The 20,765-nt window shown below is 41.2% G+C and overlaps 1 protein-coding gene across 5 annotated transcripts in view; it reads left to right on the forward strand.

Moving 5' to 3' along the window:
* PPARGC1A (PPARG coactivator 1 alpha) overlaps positions 1 to 20,765 on the forward strand; it is a 913,403-nt gene that overhangs the window by 821,553 nt on the left and 71,085 nt on the right. The gene's annotated exons all lie outside the window — the stretch shown is intronic.

Below are 20,765 nucleotides of genomic sequence, written 5' to 3' on the forward strand. Positions count from 1 at the left end.
TCTCCTGATGATCTTTGTTTCTGGAACCACAGTGTCTAATCACAGAATTTACTTTTCAGTGCAATTCTATACAAGCCTACAAAGCAACTCCTATTTAAATAATTAGGATTTAATTCTATCTACATATGTACAGGGTTCCTAACTAATTATGTTGGTCATTTATCTTAACACCATCTCCATTTTGCCAGTTGTCACCTTCATTATTCATATATTCTGATGCAAAATAGAGTTTTGCAGAAGGAAAATAATTTCCATTGTTACTATTCAGTCAAAGAAGGCTAGTGTCATATATTTTTTTTACTTAATTTATATCCCACAAATGCTTCAAAAGAAAGAAAGAAAGAAAGAAAAAACACTTCAGGATGACTGATAAAGAGCTCTTGTGTCCTACTTTGCCACAATACGTCCATCAGAATGTTTATTTTTAGGTTTCAAAATATTTTAAATGGTTCTGTTTGCAATTTGAAAAACAAGCAAACATTGTTCCTTTCTTTCTCCTCTACCATTCTCTCTGTCCTATAGTCACTCTTTCTCCTCCTCTGTGTTTTTGCAGTACTGTTATCATAACACTCCATTGACATGTCATAGCATCACGCATCCTTATCCACAATGGTCTTGATGCTGTGAAGAATCATTTCTGGAAGTACAGTATAATGTGATTATGCTATCGGATTTCTAGATCGAGGGGTGATCTTAATGTCTTGTTTATCATATCACCCCATGGACATGGGTTTCAGTTTTACTACAAATATGTCCTTATTTATTTGCTCTAAAACTAGAACCAAAATCCTGATAAAAAGGTAAAGGTTCCCCTTGACAATTTTTGTCCAGTCGTGTCCGACTCTAGGGGGCGGCGCTCATCCCGCTCTTCAAGCCATAGAGCCAGTGTTTGTCCGAAGACAATCTTTCCGTGGTCACATGGCCAGTGTGATTTAGACACGGAACGCTGTTTACCTTCCCACCGAGGTGGTCCCTATTTATCTACTCGCATTTGCATGCTTTCGAACCGCTAGGTTGGCGGGAGCTGGGACAAGCAATGGGTGCTCATTCCGTTGCGTGGATTCGATCTTACGACTGCCGGATCTTCTGACCCTGCAGCACAGGCTTCTGCGGTTTAGCCCACAGCGCCACCACGTCCCCTGATAGTTACCCCAAAATGCTGTTTGCTACCTGCAGAGAGAGTATGACTACTTGTAGTGCTTGGACAATGGGGTTTGATTAGATGGGTTTTGTGGATCTCTCTTGGATCTGCAGTTAGAAATATACAAAGAAATATCTCTTAAACTACTATTCTCAAGTACCAATTTTTTAGCAACATGAGAATAATGAGCACTTTGTTTATTTCATTTTTGAAAAAAAGGAAGGCTATGTGTTTTTGTCTGGCAGAGGAAGAGTACTTTCCAAATTAAGACATACAGAGGATTTTAAAGGCAATTGTAAGACATGTGGCCCTGTTACGGCACTGTGTTTTTAGTATAGGAAGGCTAATGATCTATCTATCTTCTGAAGAATCTGTAGATTCTATCGGATGAATTGCATTCTTCACCCTTGGAGATGAGCAAAGGACATTTTAGCTAGTTCACTAGTTGCAAGAAGTGTCTCAAAGAGAAGTGGGCATTGTTGCTTCCAGAAAGAATCATCTCTTTCCCACAACTTCAGGTTGAAAGATCCTTTTTTATTATTCCTGTGGCCTTATTCTAGGATTATGTAAGGGGTTTGTTTTGATTTTTATTCCCAACATTTGCAAATGTCTTCTTTAAGTTGGCAAAAGAGCATGAGACACTGGATGGGAAAGCAACATCACTTTCCACTAGTAGTGTACTACTAGTAGTGATCCAACATAAATCCAAGTAAAAACACACAAACCTTTGGTGTAGTTTAAACACATCCCAAGGCAAAGGGGGGCTTCTTCCTCAAGTTAACAAAAATGTAGCTGTACACCGCTGGAAGCTTTGTTCAGACTTCTGACTTTGAAAAGGTAAACCATCTCTAAAGGCTGTGCCTATTCTTGGGGGAGGGGGAGAACCCAGAGGGGGAGGGAAAGGAGACTGTAGGGTGGAATGATGGACATAAATTTTTTTTAGTTCTATTCCGCTTGTTTTGAGCAGCTCTCCAAACTCTCCTTTTGGGGAGGGCCTGTGATTTTAATAAAATAAAAGACTGTTACAGCTAGGGCAGAGATGTAAATCCTGATGAGATATGTTCTTGTATAGTTCATAAGGAAAATAAGAATTGTCCTCCTTGCCAGAAGATGGTGAAGTCTGCCAATTTGGTGGGTTGGGGAGAGACTTTGCCTTCTTTTTAGCATTAGGCATGTATTGCATACCCAGAGCCTTGGCCCATCCTATAAAAAAGCCTAGGTTTAAACCCTAAGAACCAGCTTCTTCTATTTCAGTGATCAGGAGCAGAGATGGCGGCAAAGCGCTTGGTTCATAAGTTGTCAAGTTTGACAACCCATGAACCACGAATTGCCCCCAGTGACTTGACGAACCATGAATCAATTCATTGCTTTGTCAGGTCATTTTTTTAAAAAGACAGAACTTGGGGCTATCTAAATAAAAAATAAAAACCCGGCACTGGAAGAGGAGGAAAGGGATCAAAGCAATGATCCCCTAGCCCCACTGCCTTTGCAAAGACTCCCAGTCCCTTCTCCCTTTCTGGTTCCTTTCCAGGCCTTCAGTCACTCCACCTCCGCTCCTCCATTGCTTTTTCTTGTTAAGATGATTTTTTTAAAAAAGTGAAAGAAAGTGAGGGGGTTGGAGAGTGGGAAATTTTGATTTCCAACATACAGAGCTGAGAATATATCATTTGCCAGTGTGCACCTGTATTGTTCATTCTGTTTGCTTAAATTTTGGATTAGTCGGCAAGTGAGCAAGAAAGGTGTAAGCATTTCTAGATCTTTGAGGTTTCCACAGAAAAGTGAGTGAAAGAGTCCTTTGTGTTGCTGTTTGCATCAGATTGAACTGACTGTTACAGCATGTTGCTAGTCACATACCTACCCAAATGGAGAATTGTACACATATGTCTTATGCTGGGCATAAGGTCAGAGACAAGTGCTGAGCTTGGGTGAGAGATATTTCATCTCAAGTTTAGAAAACTGTTCCGCCATGGGGACCTGTGCTTTATATTTATGGTGGATATTAGCTATCAAACACAAAGTATTGAGGGTTGACTTTATGATTCAGAATTTGGTTGAACTAACCCAGATGTACAATTCACCATGGAAAAAGAAATAGAGGGCCAACTCCCATTCTTAGATGTCATGGTCCTATGCAAAACTGACCTCCGACTGGGACACAAGGTCTACAGAAAACCCAGCCACACAGACCGGTACCTACACAAAAACTCCAACCACCACACACAGCCAAAAAGAGGCATAATCAAAACACTGGTAGACCGTGCAAATCAGAAATGTGAAGCTCAGTTTCTCAGCACTGAACTCAACCATCTGAATTGGGCCCTACAGGCAAATGGCTACTCCAAAAATGAAATCACAAGAGCTATCAAACCCAAGAAAACAACACCGAACTGAAGAAGAAAAACAGCCACCCACAAATAACGTATTTCTGCCATACATCAAAGGGCTCACGGACCGCATGGGAAAACTTTTGAAAAAACACAACCTACAAACAGTATTCAAGCCCACCACAAAAATACAACAAATGTTACAGTCAGCAAAGGACAGAAGGGGCCCCCTCACCACTGCAGGAGTATACCGGCTACCTTGCATTTGTGGCCAGGTATATATTGGAACCACAAAACGAAGCATCCACACCAGAATTAAAGAACATGAGAGACACTGCAGACTAAAACAACCAGAAAAATCTGCAGTAGATGAACATGCCCTAAAACAAACTGGACATGAAATTCTATTTCGAAATACCGAAATACTGGACAACACTAGCAATCATTATGTCAGACAGCACAGGGAAGCCATTGAAATCCACAATCACCAGCCGAACTTCAACAAAAAAGAGGAAAGTTTGAAACTCAACAAAACTTGGCTCCCAGCTCTGAAAAATACAGCTTGCAAAAGGTCAACAAACTCTACCCAGCCACAAGGACTGGGGATCACTACACACAAAAGACCAGCTAATGATAACCATCAACCACAGTGACAGATAAGCTCTCCCTCTTATTACAACAATACACCAACAACAAGACACACTAATCACCCATCTACAGACAAAGACAAAAGCCCATCTCACAGCCATAAATACTGCACTCCCAAGCCAACTACACCAGAGCACAGAGTGCTGTCCTCTGAAGATGCCGGCCACAGAGACTGGCGAAATGTTCGGAAAAACAACCTTCAGAACATGGCCAAAGAGCCTGAAAAACCCACAACAACCATTAGATCCCAGCCATGAAAGCCTTCGCGAATACATTTAACTCAATTAAGTTTTTATGGAAGCAAACCAGGAAGTAGACAGAGCGAAAGAGTGTCAGAGACAGAGGAGTGAAGTTAGCGGTTGGCAAGTAAAGGAAGAGGGAGAGTAAGCTTTGGCAGATAGTCCTGGAGACTTAATTGTGATTGGACACCTTGAACTGTACCAAAACAGGGGTGAGCATCATGAGGGGTGGAGTGGAGAGACTGATAACTAAATGTGTGAAAGCATTGAGAAGAGGAGTGATATTTAGAGGAAGTTCTGAATGCTGAGGTCTCAGATCCAGATTCATGAGTTCACTTCAGCAGTGAGGAATTGTAGCAAGGTCCTTACATGCCCCTTTCCCCTTTGCATGCCCTACCAATGTGCTGGAAAGTTTGGAGAGAAACAGACTGAACTGGTTGCAAGGTATGAGTCATGCATGTGGGAAAGGACAGTTGTGGATAGGAACAGGAAAGAAGGAAAACATACGACAATAAATAGAAGCCTGTTACCCAAAATGAGCTTTATTTCACTCAGACAAGAACCTATTTTAAAACCTTAAAAAAGGGGGAGAAGTTAAAGAGGATCAAAGGGAATTTAGAATACTGGGCTGTCATGTCATTGTTGCATAGAGAGTTCAAAATATAGAATGGACTTCCAACCAGTGTGATTGCTGGAACTGATCCAATGCAACCCTTCCAGTTTGAATTTACCAATATTATGAAGTGACTTAATAAGCAAATCATTTCAGGATATTGACAAATTTAATCACTTCTTCTACTCCTCAGTAGAGAGGCAGGAGAAGTGAATTGTTTTTAGAACTGTGTAATGGACTATCCGTGATTTGAAATCTTTTTTGGTCTTGTCTTAAAGGGCTGGTCAAGAAACCAACTGAAGTTAAATCCACAGTAGTGGATTTGTGTGTTTAGTCGTTTAGTCGTGTCCGACTCTTCGTGACCCCATGGACCAGAGCACGCCAGGCCCTCCTGTCTTCTACTGCCTCCCGGAGTTGTGTCAGGTTCATGTTGGTTGCTTCGCAGACACTGTCCAGCCATCTCATCCTCGGTCGTCCCCTTCTCCTCTTGCCATCACACTTTCCCAACATCAGGGTCTTTTCCAGGGAGTCTTTTCTTCTCATTAGATGGCCAAAGTACTGGAGCCTCAGCTTCAGGATCTGTCCTTCCAGTGAGCACTCAGGGTTGATTTCCTTTAGAACTGATAGGTTTGTTCTCCTTGCAGTCCAGGGGATTCTCAAGAGCCTCCTCCAGCACCACAATTCAAAGGCATCAATTCTTCGGCGGTCTGCTTTCTTTATGGTCCAGCTCTCACTTCCATACATCACGACAGGAAAAACCATAGCTTTGACTATTCGGACTTTTGTTGGCAAGGTGATGTCTCTGCTTTTCAAGATGCTGTCCAGATTTGTCATCGCTTTCCTCCCAAGAAGAAGGCGCCTTTTAATTTCAGGGCTGCTGTCTCCATCTGCAGTGATCATGGAGCCCAGGAAGATAAAATTTGACACTGCCTCCATATCTTCCCCTTCTATTTCCCAGGAGGTGATGGGACCAGTGGCCATGATCTTAGTTTTTTTGATGTTGAGTTTCAGACCGTTTTTTGCACTCTCCTCTTTCACTCTCATTACAAGGTTCTTTAATTCCTCCTCACTTTCTGCCATCAGAGTGGTATCATCTGCATATCAGAGGTTGTTGATATTTCTTCCGGCAATCTTAATTCCGGCTTGGGTTTCTTCCAGTCCAGCCTTCCGCATGATGTATTCTGCATATAAGTTAAATAAGCTGGGGGACAATATACAGCCTTGCCGTACTCCTTTCCCAATTTTGAACCACTCAGTTGTTCCATGACCAGTTCTAACTGTTGCTTCCTGTCCCACATATAGGTTTCTCAGGAGACAGATAAAGTGGTCAGGCACTCCCATTTCTTTAAGAACTTGCCATAGTTTGCTGTGGTCCACACAGTCAAAGGCTTTCGCATAGTCAATGAAGCAGAAGTAGATATTTTTCTGGAACTCTCTGGCTTTCTCCATAATCCAGCGCAAGTTAGCAATTTGGTCTCGAGTTCCTCTGCCTCTTCGGAATCCAGCTTGTACTTCTGGGAGTTCTCGGTCCACATACTGCTGAAGCCTACCTTGTAGGATTTTGAGCATAACCTTGCTAGCGTGCGAAATGAGTGCAATTGTACGGTAGTTGGAGCATTCTTTGGCACTGCCTTTCTTTGTGATTGGGATGTAGACTGATCTTTTCCAATCCTTTGGCCACTGTTGAGTTTTCCAAACTTGCTGGCATATTGAATGTAGCACCTTAACAGCATCATCTTTCAAGATTTTAAATAGTTCAACTGGAATGCCATCACCTCCACTGGCCTTGTTGTTAGCCAGGCTTTCTAAGGCCCACTTGACTTCGCTCTCCAGGATGTCTGGCTCAAGGTCAGCAACTACATTGTCTGGGTTGTCCGGGATATCCAAATCTTTCTGATATAATTCCTCTGTGTATTCTTGCCACCTCTTCTTAACGTCTTCTGCTTCTGTTAGGTCCCTCCCATTTTTGTCTTTTATCATGTTCATCTTTGCGCAAAATGTTCCTCTAATATGTCCAATTTTCCTGAACAGATCTCTGGTCTTTCCTTTTCTGTTATCTTCCTCTATTTCTTTGCATTGTTCATTTAAGAAGGCCCTCTTGTCTCTCCTTGCTATTCTTTGGAAGTCTGAATTCAAGTTTCTGTAACTTTCCCTATCTCCCTTGCATTTTGCTTCCCTTCTCCTCTCTGCTATTTCTAAGGCCTCGTTGGACAGCCACTTTGCTTTCTTGCATTTCCTTTTCTTTGGGATGGTTTTCGTTGCTGCCTTCTGGACAATGTTACGAGCCTCTATCCAAAGTTCTTCAGGCACTCTGTCCACCAAATCTAGTTCCTTAAATCTGTTCTTTACTTCCACTGTGTATTCATAAGGGATTTGGTTTAGATTATACCTGAGTGGCCCAGTGGTTTTTCCTAATCTCTTCAGTCTAAGCTTGAATTTTGCTATGAGAAGCTGATGATCAGAACCGCAGTCAGCTCCAGGTCTTGTTTTTGCTGACTGTATAGAGCTTCTCCATCTTTGGCTGCAGAGAATATAATCAATCTGATTTCGATATTGCCCATCTGGTGATTTCCATGTATAGAGTCGCCTCTTGTGTTGTTGGAAAAGAGTGTTTGTGATGACCAGCTTATTCTCTTGACAAAACTCTATTAGCCTTTGTCCTGCTTCGTTCTGAACTCCAAGGCCAAACTTCCCTGTTGTTCCTTTTATCTCTTGGCTCCCTACTTTAGCATTCCAGTCCCCTAGAATGAGAAGAACATCTTTCTTTGGTGTCAGTTCTAGAAGGTGTTGTAAATCTTCATAGAATTGTTCAATTTCAGTCTCCTCAGCAATGCTGGTTGGTGCATAAACTTGGATTATTGTGATGTTGAATGGTCTGCCTTGGATTCGTATTGACATCATTCTATCATTTTTGAGATTGTATCCCATTACAGCTTTTCCCACTCTTTTGTTGACTATGAGGGCTACTCCATTCCTTCTACGGGATTCTTGTCCACAATAGTAGATATGATAATCATCTGAGCTGAATTCGCTCATTCCTGTCCATTTTAGTTCACTGATGCCCAGGATGTCGATGTTTATTCTTGCCATCTCCTGTTTGACCACCTCCAGCTTCCCAATGTTCATAGATCTTACATTCCAGGTTCCTATGCAGTATTTTTCTTTGCAGCATTGGATTTTCCTTTCACTTCCAGGCACGTCCACAGCTGAGCGTCCTTTCGGCTTTGGCCCAACCACTTCATTAGCTCTGGAGCTACTTGTACTTGTCCTCCGCTCTTCCTCAGTAGCATGTTGGACGCCTTCCGACCTGAGGGGCCCATCTTCCAGCGTCATATCTTTTAGCCTTTTGTTTCTGATCATGGGGCGTTCTTGGCAAAGATACTGGAGTGGCTTGCCATTTCCTACTCCAGGTGGATTGCGTTTAGTCGGAACTCTCCACTATGTCCTGTCCGTCTTGGGTGTCCCTGCACGGCATAGCCCATAGTTTCTCTGAGTTACTCAAGCCCCTTCGCCACGACAAGGCAGCAATCCATGAAGAAGAGTAGTGGATTTGGCTGCAAACAATTTCTCAGCTGATCCTTTAAGAGAAGGCAAAAATGAGCTGAAAGAGTCTTAGCTTTATATATTGTCTTTTAATGATGGAAACCTCCTTGGATCCTTTTTTTTTAAGGTGAGGTAAAAAGTATTAAACAAACAAACAAACAAATAAAATAGTTGTAGGATTTTCGGGCTGTTTGGCCATGTTCTGAAGATTTTCTATGTCCACTGCACAGCTACAAATACTCAGCTATCCCAAGCACTACACCAGAACAGAGAGTTCTAACTCCTGTCCTCAGAAGATGCCAGCCAGAGATTGGTGAAAGGTTAGGAAGAAAAACTTCCAGAACACAGCCAACAAGCCCAAAAAACCTACAACAACCATCAGATCCCAGCCATGAAAGCCTTGGAAAATACATTAAATAAATAAATACTTTCTGTATGAACCATTGGGATTTATTAAATCTGTCTAATAAACCCAAATCATTCCTTAACATCCCACATCTGCTTGCTCTCTGCTGCTAATGTAGACTCACTCTACAGTTGATGTGAAATGAAATGCTTAGCCTTTTAAGTTGGCAGAAAATTCTCTGTTTGTGTTTGTGCAATACGCTAAAGAGTAACAGTGCTACCCCTCTATGAATCAGAATAGTGACTGTGCAACAAGAGAGGCATTGGCATGTCCTGAACTCCCCATTCCTTACATATCAGCAGGTTAGGTAAGCAGGTTACTCATGATTAGAGATGGGGACAAAGCACCAAAATGGAATTGATTTTGATGAATCACAAATTGCCCCCCTAGTAATCTAATCCATCATCTGTTGGATCATTTATTTAATTTTTTTCCTTTCACTTCTCTTGCTATGACCGAGGGCATAGCAAGAGGAAGGAAAACAGATCAAAGCGATCGTGCAGTCATGGCCTGCCGAGCTTAGAAAGAAGATGGAAAGCAGGGATCAAAGCGATCACACACCACTTTAATCCCTTTCCCCCTCCTCTTGCTAAACTCTGCTGGGCTTAGCAAGAAGAGAGAAGGCAGGGATCAAAGCGATCACACAACACTTTGATCCCTTTCCCCCTCCTCTTGTTAAACCCTGCTGGGCTTAGCAAGAAGAGGGAAGGCAGCCTTCAAAGTGATTGTGCAGCTGTGGCTGCAGGATTACTTTGATCCCTTTCCCCCTCCTTTGGCTAAGGCCTGTGGGGCTTTGCAAGATGAAAGAAAGCAGGGATCAAAGTGATCCTGCAGTGGGCATAAAAAGAGGAGGAAAGGGGAACCAAGCTATCCCCCAGGCCCCAGGGTGGGATTTCCTTCAGGCAAGCTTTAGCAAGCTGCCCAAAGGGAAAACCCCTCTCTACTTATGCCCCTGAGGAACACCTGATCTGCGGGGCATAAGCAGGTAGGAAAGAAAAGGAGAAATATAAAAGGGTTATATTTGTTGCTTCATATCTGTTGGGCTCTGGATCCCAATAATAAAAAGCAATGAATATCTGATGAATCAGGGATATTTAATGAATATCCTGATTCATTTTTATATTTGTCCCCATGTCTACTCATGATTATTAAATTACGTTAGAAGGCGCAGGTGTATGTGATAGGATACTCTCCTGACTCATTCTAAACTCTTGTTTAGTTTGCCTCTTTGGACAAAATGCAGATTCCGCAGTCAGGGTATTTATAAGGCACAACAAATAGTAGAGCAGGTGAGCTTCTCCATAACACTGTAGTTAAACCTGTATGGAACCTTTGCTGAGAATCAAAAATAGCTACTGACCAGAGATGTGCACTCTCTTTTGTTACTTAGTATTGTCTTCTAATTCCTTTTCATGTATTCTGTGTATGTTTTCTGTAGATTTGATATACTGTGGACATATAAAATCTATTTTAAAAAATCAAAAGGACCTTGCCATTGCAGTTGTACCATCTTAGTATCCCGCTCCCAAGGAGCATCATAAAATACATGTCTGACTGGAGATTCACAAGATCCTGTGATCTCAGTAATCACTACCATTCTGCTTTAAAATACAACAGCTCAAGGGGAAGAAAAAGAATAGATGGAAGAAGCTTACAGAAGCTAGATTCTTGATTTGCTTGCGTGCCATGACTGCTAATAGCAGTTATGTGTAGAACTATGTCCAGAGGTGTTGAGCAGTGAGGCAGCAACAGGAGGGATTCGGGGCCATTAAATTCTGCTTTCCTTCTGTGTGTAGTGATTAGTAACTCTTAAAGCTTTCTCTGGTATGAGCTAAATAGACTAGGATTTCAGACTGGAGACAAAGTTGCTTCTGTTCAAAGATCATTAAAAAGTAACCAACAATTTTTAGGAGTCAATATAAGAGAAAGAATACATTCTCAGAGTCCATGATTCACTGGACTGTGTAATTTTAGATATTAAGCAGAGGGGCCATTTTTTAAATATTCCCTCTTACTGCAAAAAAATCAGTATAAATACTAAGCTGGCACAATTTGAAAAAGGGGTATTTTGTATCCAGTATAAAGTTGTGTACTTTCTTCTGTCACTCTGTTTAAATGCCTTTGTAGACAAGGCCTTGCAGCAGGGGCAGCTTATAGACTGGGGCAGGAGGGTGTTTCACTCCACAATAGAATAGCAAATACTCTGGAGGACAGAAAAAAAATTCAGAATTGAAAAATATCTTGGTAGGCTCAACCACTGGGCTGAAAAATAACGGAATGAAATTTAACAGGGATAAGTGTGAAGTTCAACACCTAAGGGGAAAAAGCTCCAAACACACAGTTATTAGGTGGAGAATGCTTGGCTCAGTAACTGTGTGAGAAAGAGGGGTCTTGGAATTGTTGTAGATCACAAGCTGAATATGATCCAACAGTGTGAAGTGACAGCAAAAAAGGCAACTCCATTTTAGGCTGCATCCACAGACGTATAGCCTCCAAATCCCGCGAAGAAGTACTTCTCCTCTATTTGGCACTGGCTAGGCTTCCTCTTGAGTCCTGTGTCCCACCACATTTTAATAAGGTTGCTGACAAACTGGACCAGGTTCAGAGGAGGGTGACAAGGTTGATCACGGGACTAGAAACCAAGCCCTGTGAAGAAAGACTGAAAGAATTGATCATGTTTAGCCTTGAGAAGAGAAGATGGATAGCAAATACTTGAAAGGTGGTCATACAGAGGAGGGGCAGGATCTGTTCTCAGTCATCCCAGAGTGTAGGACACCTACGAATGGGCTCAAGTTATAGGAAACTAGGTTTTAGTTGAAAATCAGTGAGAATGACAGTATGACAATGGAACCAAATTACCTCGGGAAGTGATGAGCGCCCTAGTGCTGGAGGCATCCAGGAGAAAATGAGACAAACATCTATCAGATATACTTTGATCTGGATTCCTGCATTGAGTAGGGGGTTGGAATTGAAGGCATTCTGGCCCTTTCAAACTCCATTATTCTGTGATTCTATCATTTGGGAGGCAATATCTTCTTGGTCCATGCAGGTTACATGTCTGCTGTAATAAATCTTTTTTGGTTTTATACCTGTTTCACTGTTAGAGAGCCTGCAAACATACATTTGCTATAGGCAAAGGAATGATATCTGAACCACTTTATTTGTTCAGTACAAGGAAGGAGGTAAAGTTTTAAGCCGCAATTCTTGTTTAAAAGGTCTTTGCTCCACATCACAAAAACATTAGCTAATTACAACTCCCAGTATTGGGTACTTATTAGTGGACATTTATGTGAGAAACTGTGATAAATAGACATGAGATATCCATATTCATATCCCAAGGAAAAAGAATTTGAATATGAGCACCACAGGCATCAGCGGAAACTGAACTCTCCACCCAGAACTCAGTTGGTCCACATATCGCTTTCTGTGCAGCATGCATGGCTGCTGTGAATTGCATAACGCTGATCACAGAAGTAGTCTGGTTGGTACTTCCCTACCTCTTCACACAGTCAACCACTTGGGTGAGGAAACGGGATTACGAGTCTCCCCACTCAGATGCTGAGCGGTCAGCCATGTGGAAAAGTGGGGAAACACCAGCTGAGCTACTTCCGTGATCGGTGCTATGCAACTGACAATGGCCTTGCGCGCCACATGGGGAGTGGTAAGTGGTTTGGCGGATCCTGGAGGGAGGGTTTGGTTTCCACTGGCACCTGTGGTGCTGACATTCATATTCATATTCTACTTGATACAAATTTGAATATCCTAAGTCTAATGATAACCTCTGGTTCTGAGGCTGGGCCATCGGTTAATGAATTGCTGTAGAATTTTCACTGAGGCCTGTGGTCTCTGTCTCAGTAGACAAAGTGAAAATGGGGGTTGGCTGTCATTATGAAGCTCAGTTAGGCTAAGCCCGGGATAACACGAGGAATCTGGGCTTCGGCTTCTTTTGCCTGGCCCAGTAGTGCAGTAATCTTTGCACTTCAAGGTCCAGACTGAAGTTTAAGTCACTGACCTTACATGCCCTGAACAGAAAAGTATATTCTCCAAGTTTAATTTGAGTATGACCACCCAATAACTTTGGAAAATGAAAATTCTCTCTCCCTGAGTGGAATGGGGGTGTTAGAGGAGGAAATGGCAGAAAGGAAAGGAAGCTTTAGAGTTGCTTTTTGAGCCTATCTGAAGAGTGTTACTGTTTAAATACCAAATGGGCTTTTGCATCTAACCTGAGTATTTGGTGATTCAATATTTCATTGAAATGCTAACAGTAGGGCGAAGCTTAAATAAAAAGGGATTTCTTGGTGCATCCCATCCTATTATATTTGATGGGGTGGCAGTGGCCTACAGAATCAGAAACTAATTAAACAGTCAGCTAAAGCAAGCATACTTTTAAAAGCTCTAAAAACTTCCCAAAAAGGAAACATATTACAGTTATCTGCATTCACAGCACAGAACAAGTTTGGTAGTATTTAAGATAATTCTCTAGTGCCTGCTATTTTTAGCCCACGAGTAAGCTTCTGTAAGAGCTTTTTCAGCTATGCATCCCTTTAACCTGGCCTAACAAGCTAAGCCAATAAGCTGTCTGATTTCCGTCTTACACGAGGAAGAGAGATAGCTGAAACAAACCATTTGTGGTGAAAATGCTTCAGCTTACTTTGTATTAAGATATCCCCCCATGGATTCTCCCCTCCCCACCCCCAAATCCTAATATTAAATGTAGTTTTTTTCAGAGAGCAAAATGTCAAACTCTGCTGTTTTGAAATTGTTGATGTAGACAAATAAAAAAGTAGGGTTATTATAGACCTAGCCTAATGGGGGGCAGGGAAGCACTAGTATTTTACTACTGCTGAAACCGAATCTCTGCTCTTTAAGCTGCTCTTATTGACATGTAGAGACCCATAAAATTTTGTAGACATTTCAGAGTCAGAGAAGGGAGTGTTCTGCTCCTAAGCATTTGACATATTGATCGATGGGCTATATTCATATGCAGCCTGAATATTCAGTTTCAAATTGAAACCCACCATTGATTTTCTTAAAGTACAGAGATCCATAACTCTGTACCTTAAGATAACCACCTGTTATCTCTCTGGTAAAAAGTCATACATGGGACATGAAAAGAATAGTAGCTGGTATGGTTCAGTTCAGCTCCAGGAGTGCAAGAAGAATGGCACTGGGACAATGTTTATGTGATCAAACTAGGAGGTCTTCAGGGACCCTCAGCTTTTCGCATTATTGGTATTGGTAAAATCTGATATTTTAAGGAGATGGAAATTCAATAGCTACTGTAGCTTACTCTAGAGGAGGCTCCTATGATGCTCTCTTGGACCTAAGGTTTCAATGAATCCCCCCAAGCTTTTGGGTGAGTAGGATACTGTATTCCAAAGCAGATAAGTGTTTTTATGTGGTGTTCTCTAGATTCATTCAGGTCATGAGGTCTTAGGTAGTCAGTCTAGAAACCCAGAAGTTTCCCTTCTTTTCTAATTTGTTTGGATTTAGTAGTATCTCTGTTCCAACCAGAGATAAGTCAGATAGTGGTGTCTCAACATTTGATGCTGCAGAGTACATGTGTGAACCAGCAATCATAAGGAAAGCCTGCTAAAGATATGGGAAATATGGTCATGTGGACCAATCTGTGCTAGATTTGGCTCAATACTTTTTCCCTTTTCAGTCTGAAGCAGGAGATAAAATGGCACTCATGTACAAGGACTAATTAGATTAGCAGTTACTTCAGTGCTAGGTATGGGAAAGGTCCTCCACCACACCTTATTAAAGGAAGACTAGCTGAGGGGGTGTAGGAGACACATGGCTCTGTTCTTCGTACGCCTTGCTGTTCTTCGCTGCCCGGCAGTACTGTTGCCTGAAATGGCTGCCTCAATCTTCCTAATGGTGAGGCCAGTCCCAATTAATGCATTTCAAAGGTGTGGCATCTGAGTGGATTCTCTGTAGAATTTACAAAGCAATGTTTTATTGTTAATGTAAACAACAGACTCTGTTCAGTTCCATAGTCCAGATTTGCCTGCTCTTTGTTTTCAGTATTTAGTATGTAGCTTCAAGCGCTTTGAGCTGTACTGTTAAGTTCCTGCCTTCTCATACATTTCACGTCTGTAGGCCTATTTATAGAAATAAAGACAATATGTGCTGAGAAGAAATAGGTATTGAGAGTAGAGATGGGAAATGCATTTGTTTAGTTCATGTTTCTGTACAAAAATACCCATTTTGCACCTCCCGAGAGGAGCAACCGAACAGAATGCATTATGTTGCTGAACATTGCCAAGCCTTGTGGTGCATTTTCAAAAAGAAATATACACACACACAATTATACCGAAAAGTTGATAGTGCAACAAACATGTATACATTTGAGAAATAAACACAAACATGCTTTAGTTAATTTAAAAAGGATGTAGTGGGAAAATACATATTGGACATAAATGAACAAACTGTGTATGGATTTCCATGCATGGAGAAAGAATAAGTCATGCAAAGTAGCATTGAAAGAGATTGAGAATATTGTGGGATTCTGGGAAGCACTGAGAATGAGACAACAGATTTTGGTTGTTGTGGGTTTTTCAGGCTCTTTGGCCGTGTCCTGAAGTTTGTTCTTCCTAACGTTTCGCCCATCTCTGTGGCCAGCATCTTCAGAGGACAGCACTCTGTGCTCTGGTGTAGTTTGCTTGGGAGTGGAATATTTATGGCTGTGAGACGGGCTTTTGTCTTTTTCTGTAGCCCATCTCACAGCCATAAATATTCCACTCCCAAGCCAACTACACCAGAGCACAGAGTGCTGTCCTCTGAAGATGTTGGCCACAGAGACGGGCGAAACGTTAGGAAGAACAAACTTCAGGACATGGCCAAAGAGCCTGAAAAACCCACAACAACCATTAGATCCCAGCCATGAAAGCCTTCATGAATACAACAGATTTTGCTTCCCTAATGGGGAACAAAATATATTTTGATACAGTGTTAAACTATCTGGAGAATTTCTTGAAGAGGAACAACAGCAGCTGAAGCATGGATTTGCGGTTCCAATAGAATATTACCAGAACAGGATCCCTGTGCCTGAACAGGCACTCTGCTTGGGGCTCGGAGATGCTTCTGCCACTATTTTAGGTGTGCATGAGTATTTGCAGCAGGTTTTCCTGATTTGACTGCTGTATCTACCAAGTTCTCAAAACCAAGCAACATGTTGCCCATAACTGAATTTAACCTAATTGCAATTGTGTAACTGCCTATTTTAGAAGAGGGGGAAATATGGAGCAAGAAATCAGGGGTGGTGTGAAGGAGACTTTCATTATTTACTTGGTGTTGCCACCAACAAACATCCTGAGTTTCACAAGGCTGTCTATGAGGGGCAAAAACATGTTGTTTGATATATATTTGAATTGGAAATGTTAACAATTCCTTAATTATCTCATTGTTTCAGAAGGCATCAATTACCATGAGGATGCCACCGTACCATTTCCCTCTAGGAAATAATGCTTTTGATAGTGTCAGTAAGTTTGGTAGTGATGCAGAGCATCCTCCAAAGCAAGTGGGGATATCACATTTGCTTTTATTGCTTGGCAGAAAAATTAAAGGATGTGGTTAGATAAGGATATAGTGTACATTGAAATTCATAGCACTTCAATTTTAGGAAATCAAAAGAATGTATTATAGGCACGTTTGCCATTAATCTAAAACCTTCCGTCTCTGCAGGTACTGAGGCTGAAAAATAAATGTTCACATTCCTTTTTCACATTGAGCAGTGGTGAGCAAGTGGCACTTTGTTTTTAAAAGGCTATCAGCAAATGGGCAGTCAGTTCAGTTTTGCGTATAAATGTAATCTTTGAATGCAAGGAATGTGGCTCTGCAGTATCTCCTAACACTGTGCTGCTACATCAAGTACTGCAGTCCCGTTGTCTCTATATAAGACTATTGACAGCAAACAAGCAAAGTTCTTTTGGGTATAGTGAAATTTGTTTAATCAGCCATGACTATAAAAGCTAACAGATTTTGAAGAAATGCAATACAGTGAGGAAGGAATACCCTCACTTGCTGAGTGAGAACTTTATTGTTGTTCCATACACTTTTACATGTCTTGCTGTTTATAATTCTTGATCTCATTTTGTGCCTTTTGTGTGTCCACCAGCTATGTGGTATAGCCCTCTGGGTGTTTGCCAGATGCTTCTCCCCACCTGCGTACTCGCAGAGAGCAAAATCAGGAGATGACTGTGGCTGCTAGCCTTTGTTTGTTTTACTACATCATATGCTCTACAAACCATCTTTTTGGGTACACTTGCTGTTGTGTTTGCACCAGATGACACATTAGCCATTATAGGAACAAAAGATTGAGGAGCTTTATAACCAGAGTTGTCTTTCATAGTTTATGTGATTCACATGCGTAGGATTTTGTACCTACTCAGAACAGACAGTGGGAACTTCCAGAGCTCAGTAGCCTGGAAGTTTCTTTCCTTCTCCTGTCCCTATCACATATGCTCAGTCATTGCCTTTCAAGTACTTTTTTGTTTGCTACAGCAACAGTGTCTACAGTGTCTACCATCAATATAAACCATCATGGAAAATATACTAGCCATACACCAGTCATCAGACAAGTCTCAGAGTTCCAAACATGCAGCAGCACAACAATGTACGCAACAAAATAAATACTGGAGGTGTAAGTTCTCGTTGATAGCTTTAAAAAAGGACAAGAAAGGCAAACAACATCCTTGCTTTTCAGACACCAAGAACAGCATAGCAGAATTATACTTACCTGTTCCTTCTTTCATTCCATCAACCAGTCTCTTAGCATATTTCATCAACACCTGCTGTTTTTTCACCACTGATGCCTGGGTCTTACCCTTTTGTGGTCTATGGGTACACTATAGAGTTCAAGAGACTTCTTCCAACAGACTATCTCCATACCAGCAGGAGTTCTGAAAGAAGAGATACCAACTTTACTCAGCAAGGACACAATAATTCAGGTGTCCCTATTGAACGTGAACATCAAATACTGTTATGGTTACTTCGCAGTCCCCAAAAAAGGATGGTTAACTGCATCCATTTCTAGGCTTCAGATGCACCAACAAACCAAGGAAGTTTTGTATGTTAACACTCTCAGCTATTTTCTCACTGCTCATAGGAGGAGACTGGTTTGCAGTGATAGACTTGGGGGATATATATTTCCACATCTCCATAAAACTAGACCACCATCACTTTTTGTGATTTGCAAAGGGAAAGGAGATACATGAGTTCACAGTGTTTCCTTTCAACCTGAACAGTCCCAGGAGTGTTCACAAAATCTGTGGCACCAGTGGCAGCTTACCTTTGGACATGCTGAATCACTATTTTTTATTGGCTCCTAGTGGGAGGTGCTCAGAACACTCTTTGGAGGAATGTGCAGTTCATACTCTGTTGCTGTCCAATCTCAGTCCCTGTGTCAACTTGCAGAAATCTCATCTTGTTCCATTGAAGAGGATCCAATATATAGCGACTATTCCTGATTCAAACACAACGAGGGCATGCCTGCTGAAAGAGAGTACAAAAATTGTTCTCACAAAACAAAAATCTGTGAAAGGACTTCAGTGATATTTCATTCAGTACAGAAGCAGCTCCATCTCTTGGCATCCACCAGTGGAGTATATTGGCATGCCAGACTCGGAATGAGGCTGCTGTAGTTTTACTCCTTAATAAACTTGAATGAGAAAAAAGTGTTTTAGGTTCAGAAGGATTACAATCTCAGTAGATTTCAACGAACAACTACAGTGGTGGACACAAATACCACATCTTATGATGGTCATGCCGTTCAAAGATCTACAACCATCAATCCTTATAACAGATGCCAGTATGACAGGTTGGGGAGCTCAGTGTCTTGACAAAATCATAAATACGATCTGGACCTTGACCAAAAGAAATGTGGATTTACTGGCAGTCTTCTAAGCTATGAGAGTGTTCAAACTTATTTTGGCTGGCAGAGTTATTCAGATAGCAGCAAACAGTACTACAGCAATGCATTATGTCAATAAACAAGGAGGTAAGAGATCTATATCCCTTCTCTTGCTGACAACTCATATTTGGGAATGGTGCATAGCCAGACACATTTTTCCAATGGCTGTCTACATAGCTGGGGAAAACAATTAGGCTGACTCCATGAGCAGAACAATGATTCAGTTGCTTGAATGGAGTCTCAACAGGCTTTTGAGATGATAACCAAATGGTGGAGAAACCCTCAAGTCGATATATTTGCATCTTTGCATCAGTCACAAATGCACCATAGGCATGGGCATGCAAGCTTCAGCATTTGATGGGAGATGCCCTCGCAATTCATTGACACAGAACTCTGATCCCCTGATTTATCTGTTGGTGATCAAGATCAGACAAGACAAGTGAAAGACACTCGCTCCAGATTGCTTTGTAAAGATTGCTTTCCAAGACTGAAATAGGAACCACTCATTCAGTTCCAGCTGCATAAACACCAGCTCTCCTTGATAATTGCTTCCATGAACTAAAAGTTCAGATAAACTGTTTATTTTGTGTGGTTGGCTGTTTTTTTCTCTCCTCACTTCTAGTATCTGGGTTTTTATTATTCATTGCCTGATATGGTTTGAGATAATTTTGATTAGTTTGGGTTAGATTAGATAATGACGCAATTGTCATAGTTTCCTCTCATATCCAATTTCTTACTATTTTTATTCCCTAGGATGAGCTGTGGAGATATTAGAGATATCATCCAGCTGGATCATCTTTATGGGCTGCTGAATATTTGCAGGTCCTTGAATTTCATGGAGTACTAACTCTGGCAAAATGAAACAGAGTTTAACCTGTTTGGGAACTGAAGATGGACTGATGTGGTCCCAGATGACTGAGAGCAGCAAGTACAGTGCACATCTTTTAAAAATAAGGAAGGCAGACTCAGGGATTTTCAGACTTATTAGCTTGACCTTTTTTTATCCGAAGAAGTGTTAGGATCATCTGTTGAAACGATAAGATTGTAAGTTTGGACAGGAAAATGGGCAGTTACTAGCTGAAGGGGAAAAAAGGGTCAGGTGACTTCACAAAAGAAACAGCTGTGGTATGAATTTTGCATAATTCAAAATAAAGAGATTTAAAATTTGAAGCCTTTATGGAATATACTGAATTACTCCTGACACTTTCTAATTAAGTATATTAGCCCACATCCTCAAGGCATTCTTGAATTAGCATAGTAAAGTAGTTTCTAGGCAATGATAACTAAAATTAGGCATTTGAGATTGATGCAGACTGTGTTGTTGGACTGCATTGAAGAATTGATGGCTAGATAACTTTGCAAGTGTTCAGTTACTTTTAACAACTGTGTTGAATCAAATTGGCTCCTGGTGATAGGTGCTCAGAACATTCTTTAGAGGAATGTGCAGTTAACACTGCCTGCTCAGCCCCTGTGTCAACTTGCAGACATTTCATCTTGATCCATTAAAAAGGATCCGATATATAGGGGCCATTCTCAATTCAAACACAGAGAGGACATGGCATGTCTGTCTAGCCCACTATTTTGTTCACACTGTGGCTAACAAAATGCCTGTGGAAAGTCACATAACCATAATATCACTTTACTGTTCTTTAGCATCTAGTATTCACAGGCATATTGTTTTAGTTCCAGGAGACAGCATATAATTTGGATATAAATCCTCACTTCTCATAGGCAAGGATGAGTGTTGCAGAATTATTCTTCTTGTGTCATAGGCAGGTGATGTGTTTTATATCTTATATTCAACTAGATGTCAGAATAATAAATAGTTTTGCACAATTAAAATAATGTTCAAAATATCTTTTTAACACAAATAATCCTTTCACATAAATAATACTACTGACACAAAATCATTATTGTTACTTGCAGCTTTGTTGC

This window comes from Pogona vitticeps, chromosome 5, assembly GCF_051106095.1.
Source record: "Pogona vitticeps strain Pit_001003342236 chromosome 5, PviZW2.1, whole genome shotgun sequence".
NCBI classification, from domain to species: domain Eukaryota; kingdom Metazoa; phylum Chordata; class Lepidosauria; order Squamata; family Agamidae; genus Pogona; species Pogona vitticeps.